The 16,778-nt window shown below is 50.3% G+C and overlaps 29 non-coding genes across 29 annotated transcripts; all 29 read left to right on the top strand.

Moving 5' to 3' along the window:
• Positions 1 to 513: 513 nt before the first annotated feature.
• Trnaf-gaa lies at positions 514 to 586 on the top strand. The gene has a single exon. It is a non-coding gene; the product is annotated as a tRNA-Phe (tRNA).
• A 539-nt stretch (positions 587 to 1,125) lies between these two features.
• Trnak-uuu lies at positions 1,126 to 1,198 on the top strand. Its single transcript has one exon. It is a non-coding gene; the product is annotated as a tRNA-Lys (tRNA).
• Positions 1,199 to 1,336: 138 nt separating this feature from the next.
• On the top strand, positions 1,337 to 1,418 carry Trnas-cga. The gene has a single exon. It is a non-coding gene; the product is annotated as a tRNA-Ser (tRNA).
• A 693-nt stretch (positions 1,419 to 2,111) lies between these two features.
• Trnas-uga lies at positions 2,112 to 2,193 on the top strand. Its single transcript has one exon. It is a non-coding gene; the product is annotated as a tRNA-Ser (tRNA).
• Positions 2,194 to 2,792: 599 nt separating this feature from the next.
• Positions 2,793 to 2,865, top strand: Trnaf-gaa. The gene has a single exon. It is a non-coding gene; the product is annotated as a tRNA-Phe (tRNA).
• A 539-nt stretch (positions 2,866 to 3,404) lies between these two features.
• Trnak-uuu lies at positions 3,405 to 3,477 on the top strand. Its single transcript has one exon. It is a non-coding gene; the product is annotated as a tRNA-Lys (tRNA).
• A 138-nt stretch (positions 3,478 to 3,615) lies between these two features.
• Trnas-cga lies at positions 3,616 to 3,697 on the top strand. The gene has a single exon. It is a non-coding gene; the product is annotated as a tRNA-Ser (tRNA).
• Positions 3,698 to 4,390: 693 nt separating this feature from the next.
• Positions 4,391 to 4,472, top strand: Trnas-uga. The gene has a single exon. It is a non-coding gene; the product is annotated as a tRNA-Ser (tRNA).
• A 599-nt stretch (positions 4,473 to 5,071) lies between these two features.
• Positions 5,072 to 5,144, top strand: Trnaf-gaa. Its single transcript has one exon. It is a non-coding gene; the product is annotated as a tRNA-Phe (tRNA).
• A 539-nt stretch (positions 5,145 to 5,683) lies between these two features.
• Trnak-uuu lies at positions 5,684 to 5,756 on the top strand. The gene has a single exon. It is a non-coding gene; the product is annotated as a tRNA-Lys (tRNA).
• Positions 5,757 to 5,894: 138 nt separating this feature from the next.
• Trnas-cga lies at positions 5,895 to 5,976 on the top strand. Its single transcript has one exon. It is a non-coding gene; the product is annotated as a tRNA-Ser (tRNA).
• Positions 5,977 to 6,669: 693 nt separating this feature from the next.
• On the top strand, positions 6,670 to 6,751 carry Trnas-uga. The gene has a single exon. It is a non-coding gene; the product is annotated as a tRNA-Ser (tRNA).
• Positions 6,752 to 7,350: 599 nt separating this feature from the next.
• Positions 7,351 to 7,423, top strand: Trnaf-gaa. Its single transcript has one exon. It is a non-coding gene; the product is annotated as a tRNA-Phe (tRNA).
• A 539-nt stretch (positions 7,424 to 7,962) lies between these two features.
• On the top strand, positions 7,963 to 8,035 carry Trnak-uuu. The gene has a single exon. It is a non-coding gene; the product is annotated as a tRNA-Lys (tRNA).
• A 138-nt stretch (positions 8,036 to 8,173) lies between these two features.
• Trnas-cga lies at positions 8,174 to 8,255 on the top strand. Its single transcript has one exon. It is a non-coding gene; the product is annotated as a tRNA-Ser (tRNA).
• Positions 8,256 to 8,948: 693 nt separating this feature from the next.
• Trnas-uga lies at positions 8,949 to 9,030 on the top strand. The gene has a single exon. It is a non-coding gene; the product is annotated as a tRNA-Ser (tRNA).
• Positions 9,031 to 9,629: 599 nt separating this feature from the next.
• On the top strand, positions 9,630 to 9,702 carry Trnaf-gaa. The gene has a single exon. It is a non-coding gene; the product is annotated as a tRNA-Phe (tRNA).
• A 539-nt stretch (positions 9,703 to 10,241) lies between these two features.
• On the top strand, positions 10,242 to 10,314 carry Trnak-uuu. The gene has a single exon. It is a non-coding gene; the product is annotated as a tRNA-Lys (tRNA).
• A 138-nt stretch (positions 10,315 to 10,452) lies between these two features.
• Positions 10,453 to 10,534, top strand: Trnas-cga. Its single transcript has one exon. It is a non-coding gene; the product is annotated as a tRNA-Ser (tRNA).
• Positions 10,535 to 11,227: 693 nt separating this feature from the next.
• Positions 11,228 to 11,309, top strand: Trnas-uga. Its single transcript has one exon. It is a non-coding gene; the product is annotated as a tRNA-Ser (tRNA).
• Positions 11,310 to 11,908: 599 nt separating this feature from the next.
• On the top strand, positions 11,909 to 11,981 carry Trnaf-gaa. Its single transcript has one exon. It is a non-coding gene; the product is annotated as a tRNA-Phe (tRNA).
• Positions 11,982 to 12,520: 539 nt separating this feature from the next.
• On the top strand, positions 12,521 to 12,593 carry Trnak-uuu. The gene has a single exon. It is a non-coding gene; the product is annotated as a tRNA-Lys (tRNA).
• A 138-nt stretch (positions 12,594 to 12,731) lies between these two features.
• Trnas-cga lies at positions 12,732 to 12,813 on the top strand. Its single transcript has one exon. It is a non-coding gene; the product is annotated as a tRNA-Ser (tRNA).
• A 693-nt stretch (positions 12,814 to 13,506) lies between these two features.
• Trnas-uga lies at positions 13,507 to 13,588 on the top strand. Its single transcript has one exon. It is a non-coding gene; the product is annotated as a tRNA-Ser (tRNA).
• A 599-nt stretch (positions 13,589 to 14,187) lies between these two features.
• Trnaf-gaa lies at positions 14,188 to 14,260 on the top strand. The gene has a single exon. It is a non-coding gene; the product is annotated as a tRNA-Phe (tRNA).
• Positions 14,261 to 14,799: 539 nt separating this feature from the next.
• Trnak-uuu lies at positions 14,800 to 14,872 on the top strand. Its single transcript has one exon. It is a non-coding gene; the product is annotated as a tRNA-Lys (tRNA).
• Positions 14,873 to 15,010: 138 nt separating this feature from the next.
• Trnas-cga lies at positions 15,011 to 15,092 on the top strand. The gene has a single exon. It is a non-coding gene; the product is annotated as a tRNA-Ser (tRNA).
• A 693-nt stretch (positions 15,093 to 15,785) lies between these two features.
• On the top strand, positions 15,786 to 15,867 carry Trnas-uga. The gene has a single exon. It is a non-coding gene; the product is annotated as a tRNA-Ser (tRNA).
• Positions 15,868 to 16,466: 599 nt separating this feature from the next.
• On the top strand, positions 16,467 to 16,539 carry Trnaf-gaa. Its single transcript has one exon. It is a non-coding gene; the product is annotated as a tRNA-Phe (tRNA).
• The last annotated feature ends 239 nt before the right edge of the window (positions 16,540 to 16,778 follow it).

Below are 16,778 nucleotides of genomic sequence, written 5' to 3'. Positions count from 1 at the left end.
ATCCAGGGCGCAGCGTTACAGTCGCGCCCAGAAGCCGCAGCTCATCTCCTCGTCTCACAGCCGCCCACCGGGTGTTAGTACAAGTGTCGCCTCACTGGGCAGTGCAGATGTGTCCTTTTTAGCTTGCAGACGATGACGTGTAGCAATTTACGAGCTAACGCAAGTCGAATGTTTTACCGTGTGTATCTGCTAGATACTGCCTCTCATACGGTGGAGAGGCTCACTCCTTCTTGTGTCTCGTTCTCTGCACACGAGTTGCCCCTGACATCGACATAGCACGGGTTTTCTAGCGTCAGCGCGGCGTCACGTGAAGTCAGCGAAGTGAATATTACACGAGTCGAGTCGACATGTTTGCTTGTTACGATGATGGAAGCAGAAGAAATGTGTGTGGGACTTCACTGCATCGGCTGCTCGCCTTTCAGCGTCCCTGTGTCTTATCAGACGAAGGTGACTGTGAAATTGGCAACGAGGCAGAGCTGAACGAACACATGCAAACAGCAACGTTCAATGTCAGCCGAAATAGCTCAGTTGGGAGAGCGTTAGACTGAAGATCTAAAGGTCCCTGGTTCGATCCCGGGTTTCGGCAGGTATTCGTTTTGATGCGACGCCAATGGAATTGCTCTCCGTTGGTGATAATGCAACTACAGCTGACAACAAAAATGACTCTCTGCTGTAGCAGTTCTGGTTGTCTAGTGCATGCCATAAGAGGAACTCACTAGAAAACTAACTCCCTTTGAAGGAAAAGAATCAAAAAAGCCCTACCGACTGCGTTCCTTTTTCTGTGTCAGGTGGTGAAGAACGTCTTCAACGGAACCGCGAAATGAGCGAAAACGTGGGAAACATTGCATTCGAAATGCTTGCGAATTTTCCAATTGCCCAGTGAGTGTCGACAAAACACGTCAATTCTCTGCTCCAACGTATGAGACGTAACAACTGGTGCAATTTGTTGTTGCATCGTGTGCCAGCAGTCTTCGATAGTGTGTTACGAGCTTAGCGCGATAAGTTTGCAGACAGCATTTAGGCGACGTTTTATTAGTAACGGCCCCATGCAACGATTGCACAACAGTAAAGGACATGAGTCAATGTACAGTTGTGCATCGTGGGAGGTCTCACACCGTCGTCCGAGCCCGGATAGCTCAGTCGGTAGAGCATTAGGCTTTTAACCTAAGGGTCCAGGGTTCAAGTCCCTGTCCGGGCGGAAATTTTAAAACTTTGGTAGCGATTCGTCTGGTAGCGGTGGAAACGCTACGGAAAATAATGCAGCTACGCCGTTTTCTGACACCACAGTGCTTCAAACGGTAGCATTTGCATGTGTCGGGACAACGCCGCGCTACCGGCAGTCGTGGCCGAGTGGTTAAGGCGTCTGACTCGAAATCAGATTCCCTATGGGAGCGTAGGTTCGAATCCTACCGGCTGCGTGCGATTTTGCGTAAAGAGAGGAGCAAAAATTTTCGCACACATGTGACATGCGTGGGCGAATGCGGGTGCAAACCAGTGACGCCATTCTCAACAAGACGAAAGTTTCCGTTTAAGAATACTGAGTTTCGCGACGACCGCTGCTTACTGTGGCCATCGGTTCACCTCGCACTGACGCTGGGACTGCAGAAAGCCGTCGCTGAGATCGTGAGTACACAGATGTGCTCGAAAGTGTTGGACAGAGCGAACATTCAATTCTTTTTAAGAATCGCAATTGAATCATTCGAGTGCGGCGAAGGCAGTGGTGCAGCGTTTCTTTTCTTAAGATCTCGCAGCTGCTTGGAGGTATGTCCATCGTTTTAAGACGACAGAAAACTAGCGTCAGCGGTGCGTCAGTGGGAAGTCGGTGAAGTCGCCATTGGAGCCATAAGCCAGTAATTACAACATGCGAATCACTCGCTCACCACGCAGCTGTACGATAATGCTCGTGCGTGGGCCCGCATAGCTGAGTCGGTAGAGCGTTAGGTTTTCAACCAAAGGGTCCTGGGTTCAAGTCCCTGTCTGGGCGAAAATTAATACACTTTCGTAACGGCTAATGGAAACCCTACAGGAAAGAGTGAGGCCACGCCGCTTTCTGCCATCAGATTGCTTCTAAAGATGGCCGTTTCACTTGTCGGGAGTCGCTTCTGCCACCGGCAGTCGTGGCCGAGTGGTTAAGGCGTCTGACTTGAAATCAGATTCCCTCTGGGAGCGTAGGTTCGAGTCCTGCCGACTGCGAAAATTTTCTCTCTCTCAAAAGATGGACGTTCAGGTGCATCCTAGCAGTTGCGTCACTACTAAACACATGGGTCACCAGTTATTTGATCCAGGGCGCAGCGTTACAGTCGCGCCCAGAAGCCGCAGCTCATCTCCTCGTCTCACAGCCGCCCACCGGGTGTTAGTACAAGTGTCGCCTCACTGGGCAGTGCAGATGTGTCCTTTTTAGCTTGCAGACGATGACGTGTAGCAATTTACGAGCTAACGCAAGTCGAATGTTTTACCGTGTGTATCTGCTAGATACTGCCTCTCATACGGTGGAGAGGCTCACTCCTTCTTGTGTCTCGTTCTCTGCACACGAGTTGCCCCTGACATCGACATAGCACGGGTTTTCTAGCGTCAGCGCGGCGTCACGTGAAGTCAGCGAAGTGAATATTACACGAGTCGAGTCGACATGTTTGCTTGTTACGATGATGGAAGCAGAAGAAATGTGTGTGGGACTTCACTGCATCGGCTGCTCGCCTTTCAGCGTCCCTGTGTCTTATCAGACGAAGGTGACTGTGAAATTGGCAACGAGGCAGAGCTGAACGAACACATGCAAACAGCAACGTTCAATGTCAGCCGAAATAGCTCAGTTGGGAGAGCGTTAGACTGAAGATCTAAAGGTCCCTGGTTCGATCCCGGGTTTCGGCAGGTATTCGTTTTGATGCGACGCCAATGGAATTGCTCTCCGTTGGTGATAATGCAACTACAGCTGACAACAAAAATGACTCTCTGCTGTAGCAGTTCTGGTTGTCTAGTGCATGCCATAAGAGGAACTCACTAGAAAACTAACTCCCTTTGAAGGAAAAGAATCAAAAAAGCCCTACCGACTGCGTTCCTTTTTCTGTGTCAGGTGGTGAAGAACGTCTTCAACGGAACCGCGAAATGAGCGAAAACGTGGGAAACATTGCATTCGAAATGCTTGCGAATTTTCCAATTGCCCAGTGAGTGTCGACAAAACACGTCAATTCTCTGCTCCAACGTATGAGACGTAACAACTGGTGCAATTTGTTGTTGCATCGTGTGCCAGCAGTCTTCGATAGTGTGTTACGAGCTTAGCGCGATAAGTTTGCAGACAGCATTTAGGCGACGTTTTATTAGTAACGGCCCCATGCAACGATTGCACAACAGTAAAGGACATGAGTCAATGTACAGTTGTGCATCGTGGGAGGTCTCACACCGTCGTCCGAGCCCGGATAGCTCAGTCGGTAGAGCATTAGGCTTTTAACCTAAGGGTCCAGGGTTCAAGTCCCTATCCGGGCGGAAATTTTAAAACTTTGGTAGCGATTCGTCTGGTAGCGGTGGAAACGCTACGGAAAATAATGCAGCTACGCCGTTTTCTGACACCACAGTGCTTCAAACGGTAGCATTTGCATGTGTCGGGACAACGCCGCGCTACCGGCAGTCGTGGCCGAGTGGTTAAGGCGTCTGACTCGAAATCAGATTCCCTATGGGAGCGTAGGTTCGAATCCTACCGGCTGCGTGCGATTTTGCGTAAAGAGAGGAGCAAAAATTTTCGCACACATGTGACATGCGTGGGCGAATGCGGGTGCAAACCAGTGACGCCATTCTCAACAAGACGAAAGTTTCCGTTTAAGAATACTGAGTTTCGCGACGACCGCTGCTTACTGTGGCCATCGGTTCACCTCGCACTGACGCTGGGACTGCAGAAAGCCGTCGCTGAGATCGTGAGTACACAGATGTGCTCGAAAGTGTTGGACAGAGCGAACATTCAATTCTTTTTAAGAATCGCAATTGAATCATTCGAGTGCGGCGAAGGCAGTGGTGCAGCGTTTCTTTTCTTAAGATCTCGCAGCTGCTTGGAGGTATGTCCATCGTTTTAAGACGACAGAAAACTAGCGTCAGCGGTGCGTCAGTGGGAAGTCGGTGAAGTCGCCATTGGAGCCATAAGCCAGTAATTACAACATGCGAATCACTCGCTCACCACGCAGCTGTACGATAATGCTCGTGCGTGGGCCCGCATAGCTGAGTCGGTAGAGCGTTAGGTTTTCAACCAAAGGGTCCTGGGTTCAAGTCCCTGTCTGGGCGAAAATTAATACACTTTCGTAACGGCTAATGGAAACCCTACAGGAAAGAGTGAGGCCACGCCGCTTTCTGCCATCAGATTGCTTCTAAAGATGGCCGTTTCACTTGTCGGGAGTCGCTTCTGCCACCGGCAGTCGTGGCCGAGTGGTTAAGGCGTCTGACTTGAAATCAGATTCCCTCTGGGAGCGTAGGTTCGAGTCCTGCCGACTGCGAAAATTTTCTCTCTCTCAAAAGATGGACGTTCAGGTGCATCCTAGCAGTTGCGTCACTACTAAACACATGGGTCACCAGTTATTTGATCCAGGGCGCAGCGTTACAGTCGCGCCCAGAAGCCGCAGCTCATCTCCTCGTCTCACAGCCGCCCACCGGGTGTTAGTACAAGTGTCGCCTCACTGGGCAGTGCAGATGTGTCCTTTTTAGCTTGCAGACGATGACGTGTAGCAATTTACGAGCTAACGCAAGTCGAATGTTTTACCGTGTGTATCTGCTAGATACTGCCTCTCATACGGTGGAGAGGCTCACTCCTTCTTGTGTCTCGTTCTCTGCACACGAGTTGCCCCTGACATCGACATAGCACGGGTTTTCTAGCGTCAGCGCGGCGTCACGTGAAGTCAGCGAAGTGAATATTACACGAGTCGAGTCGACATGTTTGCTTGTTACGATGATGGAAGCAGAAGAAATGTGTGTGGGACTTCACTGCATCGGCTGCTCGCCTTTCAGCGTCCCTGTGTCTTATCAGACGAAGGTGACTGTGAAATTGGCAACGAGGCAGAGCTGAACGAACACATGCAAACAGCAACGTTCAATGTCAGCCGAAATAGCTCAGTTGGGAGAGCGTTAGACTGAAGATCTAAAGGTCCCTGGTTCGATCCCGGGTTTCGGCAGGTATTCGTTTTGATGCGACGCCAATGGAATTGCTCTCCGTTGGTGATAATGCAACTACAGCTGACAACAAAAATGACTCTCTGCTGTAGCAGTTCTGGTTGTCTAGTGCATGCCATAAGAGGAACTCACTAGAAAACTAACTCCCTTTGAAGGAAAAGAATCAAAAAAGCCCTACCGACTGCGTTCCTTTTTCTGTGTCAGGTGGTGAAGAACGTCTTCAACGGAACCGCGAAATGAGCGAAAACGTGGGAAACATTGCATTCGAAATGCTTGCGAATTTTCCAATTGCCCAGTGAGTGTCGACAAAACACGTCAATTCTCTGCTCCAACGTATGAGACGTAACAACTGGTGCAATTTGTTGTTGCATCGTGTGCCAGCAGTCTTCGATAGTGTGTTACGAGCTTAGCGCGATAAGTTTGCAGACAGCATTTAGGCGACGTTTTATTAGTAACGGCCCCATGCAACGATTGCACAACAGTAAAGGACATGAGTCAATGTACAGTTGTGCATCGTGGGAGGTCTCACACCGTCGTCCGAGCCCGGATAGCTCAGTCGGTAGAGCATTAGGCTTTTAACCTAAGGGTCCAGGGTTCAAGTCCCTGTCCGGGCGGAAATTTTAAAACTTTGGTAGCGATTCGTCTGGTAGCGGTGGAAACGCTACGGAAAATAATGCAGCTACGCCGTTTTCTGACACCACAGTGCTTCAAACGGTAGCATTTGCATGTGTCGGGACAACGCCGCGCTACCGGCAGTCGTGGCCGAGTGGTTAAGGCGTCTGACTCGAAATCAGATTCCCTATGGGAGCGTAGGTTCGAATCCTACCGGCTGCGTGCGATTTTGCGTAAAGAGAGGAGCAAAAATTTTCGCACACATGTGACATGCGTGGGCGAATGCGGGTGCAAACCAGTGACGCCATTCTCAACAAGACGAAAGTTTCCGTTTAAGACTACTGAGTTTCGCGACGACCGCTGCTTACTGTGGCCATCGGTTCACCTCGCACTGACGCTGGGACTGCAGAAAGCCGTCGCTGAGATCGTGAGTACACAGATGTGCTCGAAAGTGTTGGACAGAGCGAACATTCAATTCTTTTTAAGAATCGCAATTGAATCATTCGAGTGCGGCGAAGGCAGTGGTGCAGCGTTTCTTTTCTTAAGATCTCGCAGCTGCTTGGAGGTATGTCCATCGTTTTAAGACGACAGAAAACTAGCGTCAGCGGTGCGTCAGTGGGAAGTCGGTGAAGTCGCCATTGGAGCCATAAGCCAGTAATTACAACATGCGAATCACTCGCTCACCACGCAGCTGTACGATAATGCTCGTGCGTGGGCCCGCATAGCTGAGTCGGTAGAGCGTTAGGTTTTCAACCAAAGGGTCCTGGGTTCAAGTCCCTGTCTGGGCGAAAATTAATACACTTTCGTAACGGCTAATGGAAACCCTACAGGAAAGAGTGAGGCCACGCCGCTTTCTGCCATCAGATTGCTTCTAAAGATGGCCGTTTCACTTGTCGGGAGTCGCTTCTGCCACCGGCAGTCGTGGCCGAGTGGTTAAGGCGTCTGACTTGAAATCAGATTCCCTCTGGGAGCGTAGGTTCGAGTCCTGCCGACTGCGAAAATTTTCTCTCTCTCAAAAGATGGACGTTCAGGTGCATCCTAGCAGTTGCGTCACTACTAAACACATGGGTCACCAGTTATTTGATCCAGGGCGCAGCGTTACAGTCGCGCCCAGAAGCCGCAGCTCATCTCCTCGTCTCACAGCCGCCCACCGGGTGTTAGTACAAGTGTCGCCTCACTGGGCAGTGCAGATGTGTCCTTTTTAGCTTGCAGACGATGACGTGTAGCAATTTACGAGCTAACGCAAGTCGAATGTTTTACCGTGTGTATCTGCTAGATACTGCCTCTCATACGGTGGAGAGGCTCACTCCTTCTTGTGTCTCGTTCTCTGCACACGAGTTGCCCCTGACATCGACATAGCACGGGTTTTCTAGCGTCAGCGCGGCGTCACGTGAAGTCAGCGAAGTGAATATTACACGAGTCGAGTCGACATGTTTGCTTGTTACGATGATGGAAGCAGAAGAAATGTGTGTGGGACTTCACTGCATCGGCTGCTCGCCTTTCAGCGTCCCTGTGTCTTATCAGACGAAGGTGACTGTGAAATTGGCAACGAGGCAGAGCTGAACGAACACATGCAAACAGCAACGTTCAATGTCAGCCGAAATAGCTCAGTTGGGAGAGCGTTAGACTGAAGATCTAAAGGTCCCTGGTTCGATCCCGGGTTTCGGCAGGTATTCGTTTTGATGCGACGCCAATGGAATTGCTCTCCGTTGGTGATAATGCAACTACAGCTGACAACAAAAATGACTCTCTGCTGTAGCAGTTCTGGTTGTCTAGTGCATGCCATAAGAGGAACTCACTAGAAAACTAACTCCCTTTGAAGGAAAAGAATCAAAAAAGCCCTACCGACTGCGTTCCTTTTTCTGTGTCAGGTGGTGAAGAACGTCTTCAACGGAACCGCGAAATGAGCGAAAACGTGGGAAACATTGCATTCGAAATGCTTGCGAATTTTCCAATTGCCCAGTGAGTGTCGACAAAACACGTCAATTCTCTGCTCCAACGTATGAGACGTAACAACTGGTGCAATTTGTTGTTGCATCGTGTGCCAGCAGTCTTCGATAGTGTGTTACGAGCTTAGCGCGATAAGTTTGCAGACAGCATTTAGGCGACGTTTTATTAGTAACGGCCCCATGCAACGATTGCACAACAGTAAAGGACATGAGTCAATGTACAGTTGTGCATCGTGGGAGGTCTCACACCGTCGTCCGAGCCCGGATAGCTCAGTCGGTAGAGCATTAGGCTTTTAACCTAAGGGTCCAGGGTTCAAGTCCCTGTCCGGGCGGAAATTTTAAAACTTTGGTAGCGATTCGTCTGGTAGCGGTGGAAACGCTACGGAAAATAATGCAGCTACGCCGTTTTCTGACACCACAGTGCTTCAAACGGTAGCATTTGCATGTGTCGGGACAACGCCGCGCTACCGGCAGTCGTGGCCGAGTGGTTAAGGCGTCTGACTCGAAATCAGATTCCCTATGGGAGCGTAGGTTCGAATCCTACCGGCTGCGTGCGATTTTGCGTAAAGAGAGGAGCAAAAATTTTCGCACACATGTGACATGCGTGGGCGAATGCGGGTGCAAACCAGTGACGCCATTCTCAACAAGACGAAAGTTTCCGTTTAAGACTACTGAGTTTCGCGACGACCGCTGCTTACTGTGGCCATCGGTTCACCTCGCACTGACGCTGGGACTGCAGAAAGCCGTCGCTGAGATCGTGAGTACACAGATGTGCTCGAAAGTGTTGGACAGAGCGAACATTCAATTCTTTTTAAGAATCGCAATTGAATCATTCGAGTGCGGCGAAGGCAGTGGTGCAGCGTTTCTTTTCTTAAGATCTCGCAGCTGCTTGGAGGTATGTCCATCGTTTTAAGACGACAGAAAACTAGCGTCAGCGGTGCGTCAGTGGGAAGTCGGTGAAGTCGCCATTGGAGCCATAAGCCAGTAATTACAACATGCGAATCACTCGCTCACCACGCAGCTGTACGATAATGCTCGTGCGTGGGCCCGCATAGCTGAGTCGGTAGAGCGTTAGGTTTTCAACCAAAGGGTCCTGGGTTCAAGTCCCTGTCTGGGCGAAAATTAATACACTTTCGTAACGGCTAATGGAAACCCTACAGGAAAGAGTGAGGCCACGCCGCTTTCTGCCATCAGATTGCTTCTAAAGATGGCCGTTTCACTTGTCGGGAGTCGCTTCTGCCACCGGCAGTCGTGGCCGAGTGGTTAAGGCGTCTGACTTGAAATCAGATTCCCTCTGGGAGCGTAGGTTCGAGTCCTGCCGACTGCGAAAATTTTCTCTCTCTCAAAAGATGGACGTTCAGGTGCATCCTAGCAGTTGCGTCACTACTAAACACATGGGTCACCAGTTATTTGATCCAGGGCGCAGCGTTACAGTCGCGCCCAGAAGCCGCAGCTCATCTCCTCGTCTCACAGCCGCCCACCGGGTGTTAGTACAAGTGTCGCCTCACTGGGCAGTGCAGATGTGTCCTTTTTAGCTTGCAGACGATGACGTGTAGCAATTTACGAGCTAACGCAAGTCGAATGTTTTACCGTGTGTATCTGCTAGATACTGCCTCTCATACGGTGGAGAGGCTCACTCCTTCTTGTGTCTCGTTCTCTGCACACGAGTTGCCCCTGACATCGACATAGCACGGGTTTTCTAGCGTCAGCGCGGCGTCACGTGAAGTCAGCGAAGTGAATATTACACGAGTCGAGTCGACATGTTTGCTTGTTACGATGATGGAAGCAGAAGAAATGTGTGTGGGACTTCACTGCATCGGCTGCTCGCCTTTCAGCGTCCCTGTGTCTTATCAGACGAAGGTGACTGTGAAATTGGCAACGAGGCAGAGCTGAACGAACACATGCAAACAGCAACGTTCAATGTCAGCCGAAATAGCTCAGTTGGGAGAGCGTTAGACTGAAGATCTAAAGGTCCCTGGTTCGATCCCGGGTTTCGGCAGGTATTCGTTTTGATGCGACGCCAATGGAATTGCTCTCCGTTGGTGATAATGCAACTACAGCTGACAACAAAAATGACTCTCTGCTGTAGCAGTTCTGGTTGTCTAGTGCATGCCATAAGAGGAACTCACTAGAAAACTAACTCCCTTTGAAGGAAAAGAATCAAAAAAGCCCTACCGACTGCGTTCCTTTTTCTGTGTCAGGTGGTGAAGAACGTCTTCAACGGAACCGCGAAATGAGCGAAAACGTGGGAAACATTGCATTCGAAATGCTTGCGAATTTTCCAATTGCCCAGTGAGTGTCGACAAAACACGTCAATTCTCTGCTCCAACGTATGAGACGTAACAACTGGTGCAATTTGTTGTTGCATCGTGTGCCAGCAGTCTTCGATAGTGTGTTACGAGCTTAGCGCGATAAGTTTGCAGACAGCATTTAGGCGACGTTTTATTAGTAACGGCCCCATGCAACGATTGCACAACAGTAAAGGACATGAGTCAATGTACAGTTGTGCATCGTGGGAGGTCTCACACCGTCGTCCGAGCCCGGATAGCTCAGTCGGTAGAGCATTAGGCTTTTAACCTAAGGGTCCAGGGTTCAAGTCCCTGTCCGGGCGGAAATTTTAAAACTTTGGTAGCGATTCGTCTGGTAGCGGTGGAAACGCTACGGAAAATAATGCAGCTACGCCGTTTTCTGACACCACAGTGCTTCAAACGGTAGCATTTGCATGTGTCGGGACAACGCCGCGCTACCGGCAGTCGTGGCCGAGTGGTTAAGGCGTCTGACTCGAAATCAGATTCCCTATGGGAGCGTAGGTTCGAATCCTACCGGCTGCGTGCGATTTTGCGTAAAGAGAGGAGCAAAAATTTTCGCACACATGTGACATGCGTGGGCGAATGCGGGTGCAAACCAGTGACGCCATTCTCAACAAGACGAAAGTTTCCGTTTAAGAATACTGAGTTTCGCGACGACCGCTGCTTACTGTGGCCATCGGTTCACCTCGCACTGACGCTGGGACTGCAGAAAGCCGTCGCTGAGATCGTGAGTACACAGATGTGCTCGAAAGTGTTGGACAGAGCGAACATTCAATTCTTTTTAAGAATCGCAATTGAATCATTCGAGTGCGGCGAAGGCAGTGGTGCAGCGTTTCTTTTCTTAAGATCTCGCAGCTGCTTGGAGGTATGTCCATCGTTTTAAGACGACAGAAAACTAGCGTCAGCGGTGCGTCAGTGGGAAGTCGGTGAAGTCGCCATTGGAGCCATAAGCCAGTAATTACAACATGCGAATCACTCGCTCACCACGCAGCTGTACGATAATGCTCGTGCGTGGGCCCGCATAGCTGAGTCGGTAGAGCGTTAGGTTTTCAACCAAAGGGTCCTGGGTTCAAGTCCCTGTCTGGGCGAAAATTAATACACTTTCGTAACGGCTAATGGAAACCCTACAGGAAAGAGTGAGGCCACGCCGCTTTCTGCCATCAGATTGCTTCTAAAGATGGCCGTTTCACTTGTCGGGAGTCGCTTCTGCCACCGGCAGTCGTGGCCGAGTGGTTAAGGCGTCTGACTTGAAATCAGATTCCCTCTGGGAGCGTAGGTTCGAGTCCTGCCGACTGCGAAAATTTTCTCTCTCTCAAAAGATGGACGTTCAGGTGCATCCTAGCAGTTGCGTCACTACTAAACACATGGGTCACCAGTTATTTGATCCAGGGCGCAGCGTTACAGTCGCGCCCAGAAGCCGCAGCTCATCTCCTCGTCTCACAGCCGCCCACCGGGTGTTAGTACAAGTGTCGCCTCACTGGGCAGTGCAGATGTGTCCTTTTTAGCTTGCAGACGATGACGTGTAGCAATTTACGAGCTAACGCAAGTCGAATGTTTTACCGTGTGTATCTGCTAGATACTGCCTCTCATACGGTGGAGAGGCTCACTCCTTCTTGTGTCTCGTTCTCTGCACACGAGTTGCCCCTGACATCGACATAGCACGGGTTTTCTAGCGTCAGCGCGGCGTCACGTGAAGTCAGCGAAGTGAATATTACACGAGTCGAGTCGACATGTTTGCTTGTTACGATGATGGAAGCAGAAGAAATGTGTGTGGGACTTCACTGCATCGGCTGCTCGCCTTTCAGCGTCCCTGTGTCTTATCAGACGAAGGTGACTGTGAAATTGGCAACGAGGCAGAGCTGAACGAACACATGCAAACAGCAACGTTCAATGTCAGCCGAAATAGCTCAGTTGGGAGAGCGTTAGACTGAAGATCTAAAGGTCCCTGGTTCGATCCCGGGTTTCGGCAGGTATTCGTTTTGATGCGACGCCAATGGAATTGCTCTCCGTTGGTGATAATGCAACTACAGCTGACAACAAAAATGACTCTCTGCTGTAGCAGTTCTGGTTGTCTAGTGCATGCCATAAGAGGAACTCACTAGAAAACTAACTCCCTTTGAAGGAAAAGAATCAAAAAAGCCCTACCGACTGCGTTCCTTTTTCTGTGTCAGGTGGTGAAGAACGTCTTCAACGGAACCGCGAAATGAGCGAAAACGTGGGAAACATTGCATTCGAAATGCTTGCGAATTTTCCAATTGCCCAGTGAGTGTCGACAAAACACGTCAATTCTCTGCTCCAACGTATGAGACGTAACAACTGGTGCAATTTGTTGTTGCATCGTGTGCCAGCAGTCTTCGATAGTGTGTTACGAGCTTAGCGCGATAAGTTTGCAGACAGCATTTAGGCGACGTTTTATTAGTAACGGCCCCATGCAACGATTGCACAACAGTAAAGGACATGAGTCAATGTACAGTTGTGCATCGTGGGAGGTCTCACACCGTCGTCCGAGCCCGGATAGCTCAGTCGGTAGAGCATTAGGCTTTTAACCTAAGGGTCCAGGGTTCAAGTCCCTGTCCGGGCGGAAATTTTAAAACTTTGGTAGCGATTCGTCTGGTAGCGGTGGAAACGCTACGGAAAATAATGCAGCTACGCCGTTTTCTGACACCACAGTGCTTCAAACGGTAGCATTTGCATGTGTCGGGACAACGCCGCGCTACCGGCAGTCGTGGCCGAGTGGTTAAGGCGTCTGACTCGAAATCAGATTCCCTATGGGAGCGTAGGTTCGAATCCTACCGGCTGCGTGCGATTTTGCGTAAAGAGAGGAGCAAAAATTTTCGCACACATGTGACATGCGTGGGCGAATGCGGGTGCAAACCAGTGACGCCATTCTCAACAAGACGAAAGTTTCCGTTTAAGACTACTGAGTTTCGCGACGACCGCTGCTTACTGTGGCCATCGGTTCACCTCGCACTGACGCTGGGACTGCAGAAAGCCGTCGCTGAGATCGTGAGTACACAGATGTGCTCGAAAGTGTTGGACAGAGCGAACATTCAATTCTTTTTAAGAATCGCAATTGAATCATTCGAGTGCGGCGAAGGCAGTGGTGCAGCGTTTCTTTTCTTAAGATCTCGCAGCTGCTTGGAGGTATGTCCATCGTTTTAAGACGACAGAAAACTAGCGTCAGCGGTGCGTCAGTGGGAAGTCGGTGAAGTCGCCATTGGAGCCATAAGCCAGTAATTACAACATGCGAATCACTCGCTCACCACGCAGCTGTACGATAATGCTCGTGCGTGGGCCCGCATAGCTGAGTCGGTAGAGCGTTAGGTTTTCAACCAAAGGGTCCTGGGTTCAAGTCCCTGTCTGGGCGAAAATTAATACACTTTCGTAACGGCTAATGGAAACCCTACAGGAAAGAGTGAGGCCACGCCGCTTTCTGCCATCAGATTGCTTCTAAAGATGGCCGTTTCACTTGTCGGGAGTCGCTTCTGCCACCGGCAGTCGTGGCCGAGTGGTTAAGGCGTCTGACTTGAAATCAGATTCCCTCTGGGAGCGTAGGTTCGAGTCCTGCCGACTGCGAAAATTTTCTCTCTCTCAAAAGATGGACGTTCAGGTGCATCCTAGCAGTTGCGTCACTACTAAACACATGGGTCACCAGTTATTTGATCCAGGGCGCAGCGTTACAGTCGCGCCCAGAAGCCGCAGCTCATCTCCTCGTCTCACAGCCGCCCACCGGGTGTTAGTACAAGTGTCGCCTCACTGGGCAGTGCAGATGTGTCCTTTTTAGCTTGCAGACGATGACGTGTAGCAATTTACGAGCTAACGCAAGTCGAATGTTTTACCGTGTGTATCTGCTAGATACTGCCTCTCATACGGTGGAGAGGCTCACTCCTTCTTGTGTCTCGTTCTCTGCACACGAGTTGCCCCTGACATCGACATAGCACGGGTTTTCTAGCGTCAGCGCGGCGTCACGTGAAGTCAGCGAAGTGAATATTACACGAGTCGAGTCGACATGTTTGCTTGTTACGATGATGGAAGCAGAAGAAATGTGTGTGGGACTTCACTGCATCGGCTGCTCGCCTTTCAGCGTCCCTGTGTCTTATCAGACGAAGGTGACTGTGAAATTGGCAACGAGGCAGAGCTGAACGAACACATGCAAACAGCAACGTTCAATGTCAGCCGAAATAGCTCAGTTGGGAGAGCGTTAGACTGAAGATCTAAAGGTCCCTGGTTCGATCCCGGGTTTCGGCAGGTATTCGTTTTGATGCGACGCCAATGGAATTGCTCTCCGTTGGTGATAATGCAACTACAGCTGACAACAAAAATGACTCTCTGCTGTAGCAGTTCTGGTTGTCTAGTGCATGCCATAAGAGGAACTCACTAGAAAACTAACTCCCTTTGAAGGAAAAGAATCAAAAAAGCCCTACCGACTGCGTTCCTTTTTCTGTGTCAGGTGGTGAAGAACGTCTTCAACGGAACCGCGAAATGAGCGAAAACGTGGGAAACATTGCATTCGAAATGCTTGCGAATTTTCCAATTGCCCAGTGAGTGTCGACAAAACACGTCAATTCTCTGCTCCAACGTATGAGACGTAACAACTGGTGCAATTTGTTGTTGCATCGTGTGCCAGCAGTCTTCGATAGTGTGTTACGAGCTTAGCGCGATAAGTTTGCAGACAGCATTTAGGCGACGTTTTATTAGTAACGGCCCCATGCAACGATTGCACAACAGTAAAGGACATGAGTCAATGTACAGTTGTGCATCGTGGGAGGTCTCACACCGTCGTCCGAGCCCGGATAGCTCAGTCGGTAGAGCATTAGGCTTTTAACCTAAGGGTCCAGGGTTCAAGTCCCTGTCCGGGCGGAAATTTTAAAACTTTGGTAGCGATTCGTCTGGTAGCGGTGGAAACGCTACGGAAAATAATGCAGCTACGCCGTTTTCTGACACCACAGTGCTTCAAACGGTAGCATTTGCATGTGTCGGGACAACGCCGCGCTACCGGCAGTCGTGGCCGAGTGGTTAAGGCGTCTGACTCGAAATCAGATTCCCTATGGGAGCGTAGGTTCGAATCCTACCGGCTGCGTGCGATTTTGCGTAAAGAGAGGAGCAAAAATTTTCGCACACATGTGACATGCGTGGGCGAATGCGGGTGCAAACCAGTGACGCCATTCTCAACAAGACGAAAGTTTCCGTTTAAGAATACTGAGTTTCGCGACGACCGCTGCTTACTGTGGCCATCGGTTCACCTCGCACTGACGCTGGGACTGCAGAAAGCCGTCGCTGAGATCGTGAGTACACAGATGTGCTCGAAAGTGTTGGACAGAGCGAACATTCAATTCTTTTTAAGAATCGCAATTGAATCATTCGAGTGCGGCGAAGGCAGTGGTGCAGCGTTTCTTTTCTTAAGATCTCGCAGCTGCTTGGAGGTATGTCCATCGTTTTAAGACGACAGAAAACTAGCGTCAGCGGTGCGTCAGTGGGAAGTCGGTGAAGTCGCCATTGGAGCCATAAGCCAGTAATTACAACATGCGAATCACTCGCTCACCACGCAGCTGTACGATAATGCTCGTGCGTGGGCCCGCATAGCTGAGTCGGTAGAGCGTTAGGTTTTCAACCAAAGGGTCCTGGGTTCAAGTCCCTGTCTGGGCGAAAATTAATACACTTTCGTAACGGCTAATGGAAACCCTACAGGAAAGAGTGAGGCCACGCCGCTTTCTGCCATCAGATTGCTTCTAAAGATGGCCGTTTCACTTGTCGGGAGTCGCTTCTGCCACCGGCAGTCGTGGCCGAGTGGTTAAGGCGTCTGACTTGAAATCAGATTCCCTCTGGGAGCGTAGGTTCGAGTCCTGCCGACTGCGAAAATTTTCTCTCTCTCAAAAGATGGACGTTCAGGTGCATCCTAGCAGTTGCGTCACTACTAAACACATGGGTCACCAGTTATTTGATCCAGGGCGCAGCGTTACAGTCGCGCCCAGAAGCCGCAGCTCATCTCCTCGTCTCACAGCCGCCCACCGGGTGTTAGTACAAGTGTCGCCTCACTGGGCAGTGCAGATGTGTCCTTTTTAGCTTGCAGACGATGACGTGTAGCAATTTACGAGCTAACGCAAGTCGAATGTTTTACCGTGTGTATCTGCTAGATACTGCCTCTCATACGGTGGAGAGGCTCACTCCTTCTTGTGTCTCGTTCTCTGCACACGAGTTGCCCCTGACATCGACATAGCACGGGTTTTCTAGCGTCAGCGCGGCGTCACGTGAAGTCAGCGAAGTGAATATTACACGAGTCGAGTCGACATGTTTGCTTGTTACGATGATGGAAGCAGAAGAAATGTGTGTGGGACTTCACTGCATCGGCTGCTCGCCTTTCAGCGTCCCTGTGTCTTATCAGACGAAGGTGACTGTGAAATTGGCAACGAGGCAGAGCTGAACGAACACATGCAAACAGCAACGTTCAATGTCAGCCGAAATAGCTCAGTTGGGAGAGCGTTAGACTGAAGATCTAAAGGTCCCTGGTTCGATCCCGGGTTTCGGCAGGTATTCGTTTTGATGCGACGCCAATGGAATTGCTCTCCGTTGGTGATAATGCAACTACAGCTGACAACAAAAATGACTCTCTGCTGTAGCAGTTCTGGTTGTCTAGTGCATGCCATAAGAGGAACTCACTAGAAAACTAACTCCCTTTGAAGGAAAAGAATCAAAAAAGCCCTACCGACTGCGTTCCTTTTTCTGTGTCAGGTGGTGAAGAACGTCTTCAACGGAACCGCGAAATGAG

The sequence above is a fragment of the Schistocerca piceifrons genome, unplaced genomic scaffold, assembly GCF_021461385.2.
Source record: "Schistocerca piceifrons isolate TAMUIC-IGC-003096 unplaced genomic scaffold, iqSchPice1.1 HiC_scaffold_42, whole genome shotgun sequence".
In the NCBI taxonomy this organism is placed as follows: domain Eukaryota; kingdom Metazoa; phylum Arthropoda; class Insecta; order Orthoptera; family Acrididae; genus Schistocerca; species Schistocerca piceifrons.
This window is presented reverse-complemented; position numbering and strand designations above follow the sequence as displayed.